Below are 13,647 nucleotides of genomic sequence, written 5' to 3'. Positions count from 1 at the left end.
AATCTCTGCATGAATATAAGACATGCTAGGGTGTCCCTATAACCAGCCCCTCCAAATGACACACTGATTATGATTTATAACAAATTACTACTCTACCTATGAAAAGTTATTCCATTATTATACTTCCTCTGTGTACATCTGTATGCTGCACAAACAGGAATGTTTGAAAATATAAGTGAGATGAAATAAAAATGCTACCAAGAATAAAGACCGACAACGTGGATTCAGCAACTCCTAGGTCTGTTTGCTTTGTTTTGAGTGTATGCAGAATGACGGCTGTGCGGGGAAGGGGAAACATAGACTAATCTAAGTGGCTTCAACTTTTTGACATCATGCCGTCTCCTGTTCTCAATCAAACCTCCTTACTGTCTCCTGTCACAAAAATCTTAGTTTCTTACCTGTAACGGTAGTTTTCCGTGGACAAAGGATCTTCTAGCCACACCCCTGAATATTCGTCACGGTGACGTGCGTGACCCGGCCATCCAATAGGATACTTAGAAAGTAAAAGCAATAGAATTAGCGGATTCCCGCCCATAATCCCAGTATAAATAGCATCTGATAGCTCAGACCAGACAGTTTAATAAAATAGCTACGACAACTAGGGAGGGTAGGGAGGGATGGTGTGGCTAGAAGATCCTTTGTCCACGGAAAACTACCGTTACAGGTAAGAAACTAAGATTTTTCCATGGACAGGATCTTCTAGCCACACCCCTGAAGACTCCCAAGCACACACAGGTAACAATCATGTGATAAAACAACATGACAATTCCAGAAACATAATGAAACCAAAATCTGTTACCTGTGATAGGAGGAGGAGGACTGTTGCCGGTTATATTTCCTCCCCAAGGATTGACAAACCAAACAAGGAGTCTGCTCGTGGGGCTGCATCCAGACAATAATGTCGTGAAAAAGTATGCAGTGATGACCAAGTAGCTGCTCTACAGATGTCAAGAAGAGGTGCCATATGCAAAAATGCAGTTGAAGCTGCCATGGCCCTCAAGTTATGAGGTGTAACATGAGGCTGTACCACATGTTGAGTGTAACAAAAATGTATGCATTGGGTTACATAAGAAGAGAGAGTTCGTTTAGAAATTGGTTGTTGATTATTTACATTGTAAGACAAAAATAACTGAGAAGGTCTCTTAGCAGTTGATGTACGCTGTAAATATATAGATAATGCTCTAGTACAATCCAGTGTGTGGAACTTACTGTGTCGCCTAGACTGATGCGGAGGTGGAAAAAAGACTACTAGAATAATTAATTGATTCACATGAAAAGGTGACACTACTTTTGGTAGAAATTTAGGATGAGGACGCAGTATCGCTTTATCATGGAGGAGTTGAGTATAAGGGGGGTAATGTACAAGCGCATGTAATTCCCCAATTCTTCTAGCTGAAGTAATTGCAATGAGAAACAACGTATTCCATGTAAGAAATTGAAGTGTAGCCTCTTGTAGAGGTTCAAATGGAGGTTCCATAAGTCTTTCTAAAACTAAATTCAAATCCCATGCTACAGGTGGAGTTTGAATTGGAGGTTTGAGATTGAATAGTCCTTTCAAAAATCTCTTTATGACAGGATGCGTCATCACTGTAGAATCATCGATGGAATCATGAAAAACAGAAATAGCTGCCATATGCACTTTTACTGAAGAAGCCGCCAATCCTGAATTGGATAAAAGTAGGAAATATTCCAATAAAAAAGAAATTGGACAAGAAATTGGGTTAAGCTGTTGTGTTACACACCAATATTGAAAACGTTTCCATTTAGATGCATAAGCCAGTCTAGTCGACTGTTTCCTGGAAGCCAATAACACATCAATAACTGGTTGAGAAAAAAGTGAAGACTTTAGTGATTTGCCTGAAGATTCCAGGTGGTAAGATGAAGTTTGCTGAGGTTTGGGTGGAGAAGCTGCCCGTTGTTCTGTGAAATGAGATCTGGAATTGCAGGAATAAAGTGCGGTTGACAAACAGCTAACTGCACTAGCACAGGAAACCACGTTTGTCTTGGCCAATATGGCGTTATGAGAATCATTGACGTTGTGTCCTGAATGATATTTTGTAACACTCTCGGAATGAGAGGAAATGGAGGAAAAGCGTAAAATAGAGTTCCTGTCCACCGGATAGCAAATGCGTCTGCTGCTATCCTGTTCTTGGATGGCCACCTTGAACAATATTTGTGACACTTGTTCTGTGGGGATGCAAAAAGATCTATTTGAGGCCATCCCCAAAGATGAAAAAGGTTGTGAATAATTGTGGTCTTCAGAGACCATTCGTGTGGTTGAAGTGTTCTGCTTAATGTATCTGCAATGTAATTCTCCCGACCTGGTAGATATACTGCCTGAATTACAGAATGTAGAGAGAGAACTAGGGTCCAAAGTCTGACAGCTTCTTGACACAGACGAAGGGAACCCATACCCCCTTGCTTGTTGATATAAAACATTGCCACTTGATTGTCGGTTCGAACCTGTATCACTTGCGAACGAAGTAGATGTTGAAACATTTGAACCGTCAATGTGACTACTTTCAATTCTAGTAGGTTGATGGAGTAGAATGTTTGCTGAGGGGTCCAATGACCCTGTGTTGAGAAGTTGTCGATATGTGCTCCCCAACCCACTTTGGATGCATCCGTGGTCAGAATCTTGGTTGGCAGAGGAGACTGGAAAGAGGAGACTGGAAAGAAGCTCCCCCCAAAAGGTGCTGAAGATCTGTCCACCACACAAGCTGTTGTTTGAGACGTTTGGATATAAGAATCCTTGAAGTAAGAGGATGTCGATACTGAATCCACCTCTTCTTCAAATACCACTGAATTGGTCGCATGTGAAGATGTGCTAGCGGAAGAACAGCAACTGTTGATGACATGTGTCCCAAAAGGATTAGAAGAACTCGAGCTGTCGTGACCTTCACTGATTGAACATAGTGAATTAATTGAATGATCAAATGAGCTTGAGGAAGTGGTAACTTCGCTAGAGATTGGTAAGACACCAGATCCGCTCCAATAAAAATCAACCTTTGCATTGGGATCAAATGTGATTTTTTGTAATTGATTACTAAACCTAACTTTTCTAGAAGAAATATGGTACTTTGCAAATGTTGAAGGTTCTGCTGTGGAGACTGAGCCACTATTAACCAATCGTCGAGGTAAGGGAATAGGGTGATGCCCTGTCGATGTAAGTGAGCCACCGGAGCTATGACACACTTTGAGAATACTCTGGGAGATGTTGTTAGACCGAAAGGCAGAACTTTGTATTGATAATGTGTTCCCTGACAGACAAACCAGAGAAATCTTCTTGAAGAGAGGTGAACTGGAATATGTAGATAAGCATCCTGTAGATCTATGGCTGAGAACCAAACCCCTTGACGTAGCAAAGGAAGTATGGTTTGTAAGGATGTCATTCGAAATCTCTGTTTTGGAAGAAACTTGTTGAGATGTCTGAGATCCAAAATTGCTCTTTGACCTCCATCGTTCTTGGGGATGAGAAAAAAAATCGGGAATAAAAACCTTTGTTTATGTCTTGAGCAGGTACAATCTCTATAGCATTGAGATGAAGAAGCCTTCCAATCTCCTGCTGTAACTGTGGGATCTGAGAACTGGGAACATGGAGATGTATATGTGATCGAAAAGGTGGGGTTTGTGAAAATACCAGTGAATAACCATTCTGAACAATATCCAAAATCCACTTGTCTGTTGTTATTGATTTCCAATTGCTGAAAAAATGTTGAACTCTGCCCCCCACTGGAATTTGACAAAACGCACTGTCAAAAAGAAGGATTGAGCTTTTGCTGCTGGTTTGTCTGAGCAGGATTTTGCGAACGCCGCTCTCTACCTGATCTAGACTGAAAATTGTAACGTTGAGGCTGAGATTTAAATAGAAAACAAGACCGTTGGTGGCCAAAAGATTTCCGTTGTTGAAATCTATTCCTCGCATTAAAATATGGTAATCTTTTATAATTCAATTTAGGAGGCTGCTGCTTATCTTGTTCTAAAGTGTCCAATGTTGTACAGTCCTCTTTAAGACCTTCAATCAGCTGTTTTACTCGATACCCAAATAAAGAATCACCCATACAAGGAGCATCAGCTACATTCTCGTGAACATCTTCACCTAATGCAGATGCCCTTAACCATGAGAAACGTCTCGATGCAATTGCAGTAGCTGCATTTCTAAGTGATGTATCAAATTGGTCATGTGTGGTACGAATCATTTGTTTAGAGCTCTCTTCCAATTTGGTAATAATCTGTTGAAAAACTGGAACCTCCTGCTGAGGAAGTACTGACTGTAATTTAGACAATTCATCCAAGATGGTATACAAATATTCCATTTGATGAAACATATGAATCGCTATACGAATTGAGAGCATTGAAGATTGAAAATTCTTCCTTGCTAATAAATCCATGAATTTTAAATCTTTAGTTGGTGGATGATTGGTAATATCTTTCTGCAACTTATGTCGTCTCATGGCAGATTTTACCACTAAAGATGCATGCAGAAGTTGAGTTGTACCATGACCCAACATTTCCTGAACCCTGTACTTATTTTCTAATGATCTTTGCGTAGATCTAATAGAATAAGGGGTATTCCAAATTAATTTGTGGTGTTCTTGAAGCACTGGAGGTATTGGTAATGCTATCAATTGCTTAGATAAATTCAGGTATTTTGTGACTGAACGTTTTTCCGCCGAACTATCAGTTTGAGGAGAGACAGTTATATTTAAAACCGTCACCAACTTTTGCAAAAATTTATTGTAAGACTCATCTTGTACCGATAAATTTTCCTCCTGATGAAGAGGTAGTAAAGTTGAAGTAGAAGGTAATTCCTGGTCTAATTGAGGCTGATTATCAATATGTAATGAGTGAGACAAAGAAGGTACTGGAGAATTTATACAAGATTTGACTGAAGCACACTCTTGTATTGAACTAGATGGAGATACAGACCATGTATGCTGTCTGTGATCTGTATGAGTCAAGGAAGTTGTTTGAACTGGTGCTGTCTGAGGTGACTTCACCTGATTATTCTCTTGTACCGTCTGCTGATTATGTAGTAGTTTTGTAAGTAATTCCAAGATCTTCAACTGTGAAGTAGAAGAAGATGATTGAGCTTTTGAAGAAGAGCTGTGATATGAATGAGAATCCGTTTTAGCACGTTTGCTCAAAGGCACATCCGATGAGGAAATAGAAGATGATCTCCTATGAGCATTCCTGCGAGAAGTACAAGAAGAACGAGTATGTTTTGAAAAATGTTTATGTCTGGAAGCTTGACGGCATCGGGATGATCGGCTATGCCGAGAAAATCCTTCATGCCGATCTTCGAGTCCACTGCTCGAAGTCGAGGCAGAAGAATTTGAACGAGATCGGCTCCTCCGACCTCGACTTTGATGGTCAGCTGATTTCGAAGAGCGTTTATATCGACGTCGAGCTCCAGACCTGACATCGTCCTGACGAGCATCATGTTCTGCTCGTTGCCCATTAGACACAGTCTTATCCTGATCCCCGGGCCCTAAGGCAAGGGGGAGAGCAGGAGTGGAAGGCACCTGATCCCCGGGCACTAAGGCAAGGGGGAGAGCAGGGATAATATTCTCTTCCACCACATCTGGGGCATCCGTCGCTGACACAGACATGACAGAATTCTTATGAGAACTTACAGAAGAAGACTCCGACTGTACCGCTGAAGTTAAATATTGTTGTAGCTTAAATGCCCTGGTGTCCAAAGACTTTTGGGACATACTTCTACAGGCAAAGCAATTTTTAGTGTCGTGGGACTTCCCTAAACAGCGGACACATCTAAAATGAGGATTCGTGAGGGATAGTTTACGTGGACAAGTCGCACACGGTTTAAAACCTGTTTTTCTCTGAGACATAACAAGTAGTAAAAGAAAACAACTATGAACAAGTGGCTGACTGACGAACTGACTGACTGAGTCTGATAAATTAACTGCAGGTCATTCCGTCAACGCGGAAAAAATAAAACTGTCTGGTCTGAGCTGTCAGATGCTATTTATACTGGGATTATGGGCGGGAATCCGCTAATTCTGTTGCTTTTACTTTCTAAGTATCCTATTGGATGGCCGGGTCACGCACGTCACCGTGACGAATATTCAGGGGTGTGGCTAGAAGATCCTGTCCATGGAAAACTTCCTTGAACACACCCATTTCCTGTTCCATAATAATAGCACATGAATTAGCACATACTGCCATGCCAGTGCAGCTACAGTCACTGTGGCTGGAAGCTAAGAGCACATACTAATTCACATGCTAACTGCTTAAAGGGCTTTTTAGTAAAGTAACTAGATGCTAATATTAATATTAATGATGACTTCACATTCCAGTCTCTTTCAGTGGAACCCTGTGTTGTGTTGGCCTATGATTCCCACTGGACTCAATTTAATAGCTTAAGTAAAGAGAAAATTTGATCTAATACTATCTTTATATTCTCTTTATATACTCTTTAGAGTAAAAAAAACAACCCTCTTTTTGTAGCTTAGATGTTTGTCATCCTGCTATTGTAAAAGAAAAAAAAATTAAAAATAGCATCACATGTATTTCATTATCTTGTTAAGAAATCTCTTGCTGAAGGGGTTACGCCAATCTTTGAAAACAGCCTCTGTTAGGTGTTTACTAAAGAACACCTCTCTTGATGCAGGTTTGGTTAGTAACTATAGACCTACTTCTAACTTACTCCTTTTGGCCAAGGTTATAGAAAAAGGCCAAGGTTATAGAAAAAGAGTGTCCATGACCAATTAGTTGATTTTTTTTTAATGATAACAGAGTTTTGAACAAGAATCAATTTGGTTTTCTTAGTGAACATGGTACTAAGACCTTGCTGCTTTTTCTGTTAGATTCTGTGTGTGCTGGCTATGATAAAGGTACCAGTTTTGTTCTTATATCGTTAGATATATCAGATGCATTTGATAACGATAAGTTATAAAATCTTACTGCAGCGCTTAAAAGCAGTTGGACTTGGAGGGATAAAAGTTTTTCATGGTTTGAGTCTTTCTTATCTGACAGACAATTTAGGGTCAGCAGTGAGTATAATTATTCTTTTATGGATATTTCTTCTGGTGTACTGCAAGGTTCAGTGCTTTCTGCAACACTTTTAAATATTTTTTTGATACCTTTATGTATGTGGTTAAATAATCTTGGAGTTGATTATAGGATCTATGCTGACGATATCCAATACATTTTCAAAGTTGAGCAGCCTTATTGAAGAACTATAGATTTTTTTAAAGTTGCTGCTCCTAATTATTAATCGTTGGTTACTAAGGCATGCTAGCATTTTTAGCGCATGCTAAAAATAAGCGTGCGTTAAATGATAGAGATGCCCAAATATACCTATGGGCGTCTCTAGCATTTAGCACATGCTAATCATTATTGCACGCTAAAAACGCTAGCACACATTTGTAAAAGACCCTGTAATTGTATATCATGTACACCCCAACACCCCTGACATACAAGCTGCAAACCAAGTACCCACATGGATATAGACTGTAAAACAAGTACCCACAATATACCCCACCCCTCTCACCCAGGAAGCGAAAGGTTTATTAAGCATCACCCTACAACCCTTAGGGTAAATGTTTTCAATTTCTGGCTTTGCATCTACATTAAGCCAGCTGGCAAACTATAGGTTGTGATATGAGATGGATATGTACATGATGGGACCTAGATAGAACTGTGTAACAATTGCCTGTGTTTACTTGAAAACTGTAATTACATACAAATGTTTGGAAAAATATTTGGAGTGGAGGAGTGGCCTAGTGGTTAGGGTGGTGGACTTTGGTCCTGGGGAACTGAGTTCAATTCCCACTTCAGGCACAGGCAGCTCCTTATGACTCTGGGCAAGTCACTTAACCCTCCATTGCCCCATGTAAGCCGCATTGAGCCTGCCATGAGTGGGAAAGCACAGGGTACAAATGTAACAAAAAAAAAAAATGAATAAGACACAGGTAATGCTTTTGGGCAATTATTTCATTACCCAAATCTTGTACATTTGAGGATGTAGAAATACTATTTGTTCAGAAAGTAAAATCTTTAGGAGTTTTTCCTGGATCATTCGCTCACAATGCAAGAACCGGTGCAAAAGGTTATAAAAATAATCTTTGGGAAATGGAGAGAGAATTTTTTTAACCCTGTAATAGTTTATCGATGGGAGTTCCCAAAAGATTTTTAAGATCTCTTCAGACCACTCAGAATACTCTACTTGAGTAATTAAAGGAATATCTAAATTTGAATATATCACTCCATCTTTAATTGCCCTTCATTGGTTACCTATAGAATCACATTGTGATGTTGGTTTTTTTAAGGCTTTACATGATAAGCTTTCTCCTATTTTTGCATCCACTTTACACCTTCATCAGCCCCCTCATTCGCTACAATCATCAGACATTTTAGATGTACCTTCCTTCCGTTTTGTCTATTTGGAGGAATTTAGGAATTCTATTTTTTACATTAAAGGTCTTCAGTTGTGGGAATGCACTTCTAAACAAACTTCGATCGCCTTCAAGATATAAAAGAGTTTAAATCTGTTAAAAGACCCTGCTATGTCAGGAAGTCTATAGCATCCACGTGTTGTAATCTGATGACAGTATTTTCTGGCCTATTGTAATTGCCTGAACAATATAATGTATATATTGTATGGGTAACGGTAAGGCTGTCTTATGTAGTGAAGGTAATATGGATGGAGATTGTATTGTTATTTGGTTTTTATGTTATACTGTTGTTGTATTTCATTATTTTATGCATGTAATGTTGTAATCCACCTAGAATTGTTAGTGCAGAATATAAATTTTGAAATAAACAAGATTGGAAAGGTTTAATCCATAGAGTGAATACTAATTTCCAAAGGCATTATTTACACAGAGTCCCTTTGGGCTTAGGCCCTCTCCAAACTTGCACTGCACACTTTAAATGGTTGGTGGGGATGCCAAAGCCACACCAGTCAAAGAAAGTTTCCTGCTGAGTCGCTCTCCTCCTCCTCGCGACACTACACTAATCCGGAAGTCAATGAGGTGCCTCAAGCTGCTGATGGCGGGACTCCTCATGCATGCTCAGTTAGTGCAGCATTGCAAGGAGGAGGGTACTGGCTTGACAGGGAATATTTTGGTGGGCTGTACTTTTACATCCCCACCAGCAAAAGTATTATTTTTAATGCACCAAGGGAAAGGGAAGGAATACGTTGCCCTCTCTGTCTACCTTTGGGGCCCCTCCCAAAATCAGACAGCTGGCTACACCTCTGATGCAGGCACTGGCATAGGTGGCATAGGTGGCTTTCATCCCTCCCCCCCCCCCCCCCCCCCCACAGACAAGAGGAGAAGGTGAACTGCTGTGCATTGGGCCATGGCATCCTGCTCTGCCACCTTGAGCCCGACTGTTCATTTGAGCTGCATGGGTCTACAAATAACTCACAAAGGAGGAGAGTGCAGCCCAATGCATGGTTTTTCATTCAGGGATCCTTACTGCAGCAAACAAGGGCTTACCATGGGGCACGCACAGGCACCCGTGGTAATTTTTGCATGTTTGCGCGCCAAGCATGTGCTAAAATATAACATTGTTTTTTTTTTGTGCTGGGGCAGGTTCGGGGGGGGGGGGCAAAGAGTAGGCATGTTCTGTGCTAATCGGTTAGCACAGCTACACTGCTGCAGCATGATAGGGGTATCATTTGGACATACCTCAGACAAGACAAAAATCTTCATGTGTGTTCCCCATTTTACAAAGGTAATACATGTAATATGGGGGAAACTTTTCCCTACCTGGTTTTACACTAGCTCAAAAGACACAAACATATTTTAAGAAGTGTTCATTTTGGCCTGGGCTTTACATAAGGGATTAAGGGGGATTTTTTTTTTGTAACTAAGTTAGGCAAAAAGTGGCCTTAGATCGCCCATATGCGGGTCTTTTCTGCATGCTATGACCATTTTTACTGCGGCTGTAAGTTAGGCAAAACGTGGCCTTAGATCGCCCATATGCGGGTCTTTTCTGCATGCTATGACCATTTTTACTGCGGCTGTACAAATGCTTTTTTCTATTTTTTGCATTAATGCCCATTAGTGTGCAACCATTTTTTAAAATTACTGCATAAGCATTTACTGCCACCCATTTTGTAGGCAGTAAGGGCTCATGCAGTATCTCTTCACTAACCAGTTAGCACGTAGTAATGTAGATGTTCTAATTGGTTAACACAGGAATGCCCACTCTTTGCCTCTGACGTCCCCTAAAAAAAAAAGATTTTTTTTTTTTTAGTATGCAGTTAATGCGTGCACATTTGGAAGTTACTGCAAAATGCTTAAGTGTGGCCCTTGGTAGTCCATTTTCAGCTGCGTTAGGAGGCAGTGAATGCTGCAACGTTAATTTTTTAAAATAGCAGTATGCTAATCCTACACTAATACATGATGAAGGAAGTGAGGTACACAATAACTCAACAACCCCTCACTGACAAAATAGTGTACAGAAATTGCACGGAGGAAAAAGCCTCAGCAAGCCTTAACCATTTAAAAGTTGGTCATTTCAAGGCTTAGTTACAATCATGGCATAAAAAAACTCCCGTTTCCCATTATATGAATAACATTTTTACCATTTTTATATTTAATTAGAAAACACTTCACGCTTAACATATAGCAAAATGCTCATCTTCACAGCAACATTTCTTAAGCTGACTATCCTTCTCCGATGATGGCCAGCATTTCGACCACTGCATCAGGGAACTGACGGAATTATTACAAGTTGGGGCACCTTCAAAGAACAATATAAAATCAAATTTGCATCTTTTTACAAAAGGACACTTCAGCAAATTTCAGCACTTACATTTTGATATCAGCTCTGCACATATCACTGCTTTACCAGGGCTAAATTCTCAAACATGGCGTAACACTTTTAAAAGATGCCAGTGGAGAATCATCCAATCAGGAAAAAGCAAGGTGGAGTCACATCTTACATGCCAACTAAGTAGATTCGAACAGGGAAAATCTGAAAAAAAAAATCAGAAAAAATTAACCCATTTAATTTTCTCATTAAGACCCGTGGGTTCCAACATATTAAGTTTAAAGATCCATTGATATTCTAGATTTAAAAGACAAGTTCGGGTGGACAGACAGGACAGACCATGCACTTGATCACAGCAATAAAAGATATAGTCGTAATCATTTATCTAAAATTATATTGTCCCCAGTTAAAATGCAATTGCTATCTAAAAGTCTTTCATTTGTTCCTATGGTATATCATGATTCTTTTCAATGTCATTTAGATTTTGAACATTTCTTTCGTACTTCGCAAATTAAACGTTTTTTTCAAACTCAACAATCGAATTACAGTGAAGTATAGTCTCAGTGGACCCCTCCTTGCCCTACTGATCTGGTTTTACAGACGTTCAAAAAATTAGTCTTGAAAGATATAGCTGAGTTTGAACAAAATCTTTTTAGGTCCAGTTCTAACTGTACGAAAGCTGAACGGGAAATTATTCAAGCCCTGAGAAATAATTCAGACATTGTTATAATGTCTGAATTCTTTGCTTCGGTCTTCACCGAGGAGGATTTGGGGGGGACACCGGTGCCGGAAAGAATATTTGAAGCGGGGGAATCGGAGAAACTAAACAAATTCTCTGTAACCTTGGAGGATGTAATGGGTCAGTTCAGCAAGCTGAAGAGTAGTAAATCACCGGGACCTGATGGTATTCATCCCAGAGTATTAATAGAACTAAAAAATGAACTTGCGGAGCTACTGTTAGAAATATGCAATCTGTCCCTAAAATCGAGTGTAATACCGGAAGACTGGAGGGTAGCCAATGTTACTCCGATTTTTAAGAAGGGTTCCAGAGGAGATCCGGGAAATTATAGACCGGTGAGTCTGACGTCGGTGCCGGGCAAGATGGTGGAGGCTATTATTAAGAATAAAATTGCAGAGCATATACAAAAACATGGACTGATGAGACAAAGTCAGCACGGATTTAGTGAAGGGAAGTCTTGCCTCACCAATCTAATGCATTTTTTTGAGGGGGTAAGCAAACATGTGGACAATGGGGAGCCGGTTGATATTGTATATCTGGATTTTCAGAAGGCGTTTGACAAAGTGCCGCACGAAAGACTCCTGAAGAAATTGCAGAGTCATGGAATCGGAGGTAGGGTATTATTATGGATTAAGAACTGGTTGAAAGATAGGAAGCAGAGAGTAGGATTGCGTGGCCAGTATTCTCAGTGGAGGAGGGTAGTTAGTGGGGTCCCGCAGGGGTCTGTGCTGGGTCCGTTGCTTTTTAATGTATTTATAAATGACCTAGAGATGGGAATAACTAGTGAGGTAATTAAATTCGCCGATGACACAAAATTATTCAGGGTCGTCAAGTCGCAGGAGGAATGTGAACGATTACAGGAGGACCTTGCGAGACTGGGAGAATGGGCGTGCAAGTGGCAGATGAAGTTCAATGTTGACAAGTGCAAAGTGATGCATGTGGGTAAGAGGAACCCGAATTATAGCTACGTCTTGCAAGGTTCCGCGTTAGGAGTTACGGATCAAGAAAGGGATCTGGGTGTCGTCGTCGATGATACGCTGAAACCTTCTGCTCAGTGTGCTGCTGCGGCTAGGAAAGCGAATAGAATGTTGGGTGTTATTAAGAAGGGTATGGAGTCCAGGTGTGCGGATGTTATAATGCCGTTGTATCGCTCCATGGTGCGACCGCACCTGGAGTATTGTGTTCAGTACTGGTCTCCGTATCTCAAAAAAGATATAGTAGAATTGGAAAAGGTACAGCGAAGGGCGACGAAAATGATAGTGGGGATGGGACGACTTTCCTATGAAGAGAGGCTGAGAAGGCTAGGGCTTTTCAGCTTGGAGAAGAGACGGCTGAGGGGAGATATGATAGAAGTGTATAAAATAATGAGTGGAATGGATCGGGTGGATGTGAAGCGACTGTTCACGCTATCCAAAAATACTAGGACTAGAGGGCATGAGTTGAAGCTACAGTGTGGTAAATTTAAAACGAATCGGAGAAAATTTTTCTTCACCCAACGTGTAATTAGACTCTGGAATTCATTGCCGGAGAACGTGGTACGGGCGGTTAGCTTGACGGAGTTTAAAAAGGGGTTAGATAGATTCCTAAAGGACAAGTCCATAGACCGCTATTAAATGGACTGGAAAAATTCCTCATTTTTAGGTACAACTTGTCTGGAATGTTTTTACGTTTGGGGAGCGTGCCAGGTGCCCTTGACCTGGATTGGCCACTGTCGGTGACAGGATGCTGGGCTAGATGGACCTTTGGTCTTTCCCAGTATGGCACTACTTATGTACTTATGTACTTAAGGTGTGCAAATAAAGATGTGGCCATAGTGATTTTAGATAGAGAAGCTTATGAAATGGACGCCCATCTTTCGTTTCGATAATATGGTCGGGGACGCCCAAATCTTGACATTTAAGTCATCCTTAGAGATGGTCGTCCCTAGACTCGGTCGTTTCTGATTTTCGGCAATAATGGAAAGCAAGGACGCCCATCTCAGAAACGACCAAATCCAAGCCCTTTGGTCATAGGAGGAGCCAGCATTCGTAGTGCACTGGTCCCCCTCACATGCCAGGACACCAACCGAGCACTGTAGGGGGCACTGCAGTGGACTTCATAAATTGCTCCCAGGTACATAGCTCCTTTACTTTGTTAGCTGAGCCACAAAACCCCACTAC

The 13,647-nt window shown here is 40.8% G+C and overlaps 1 long non-coding RNA gene across 1 annotated transcript in view; it reads right to left on the bottom strand.

The window, feature by feature from the left end:
• Nucleotides 1–439: 439 nt before the first annotated feature.
• LOC115465733 overlaps nucleotides 440–13,647 on the bottom strand; it is a 33,531-nt gene continuing 20,323 nt past the window's right edge. The window contains exons 2-3 of the long non-coding RNA XR_003941453.1: nucleotides 10,792–10,953; nucleotides 440–493 (exon numbers count right to left, since the gene is read on the bottom strand). This is a non-coding gene — a long non-coding RNA (uncharacterized LOC115465733). The remainder of the gene's footprint in view (nucleotides 494–10,791; nucleotides 10,954–13,647) is intronic.

Source organism: Microcaecilia unicolor, chromosome 3, assembly GCF_901765095.1.
Source record: "Microcaecilia unicolor chromosome 3, aMicUni1.1, whole genome shotgun sequence".
Taxonomy (NCBI): Eukaryota; Metazoa; Chordata; class Amphibia; order Gymnophiona; family Siphonopidae; genus Microcaecilia; species Microcaecilia unicolor.
Note: the sequence above shows the minus strand (reverse complement) of the source record. Positions and strands in the feature narration are given on the sequence as shown.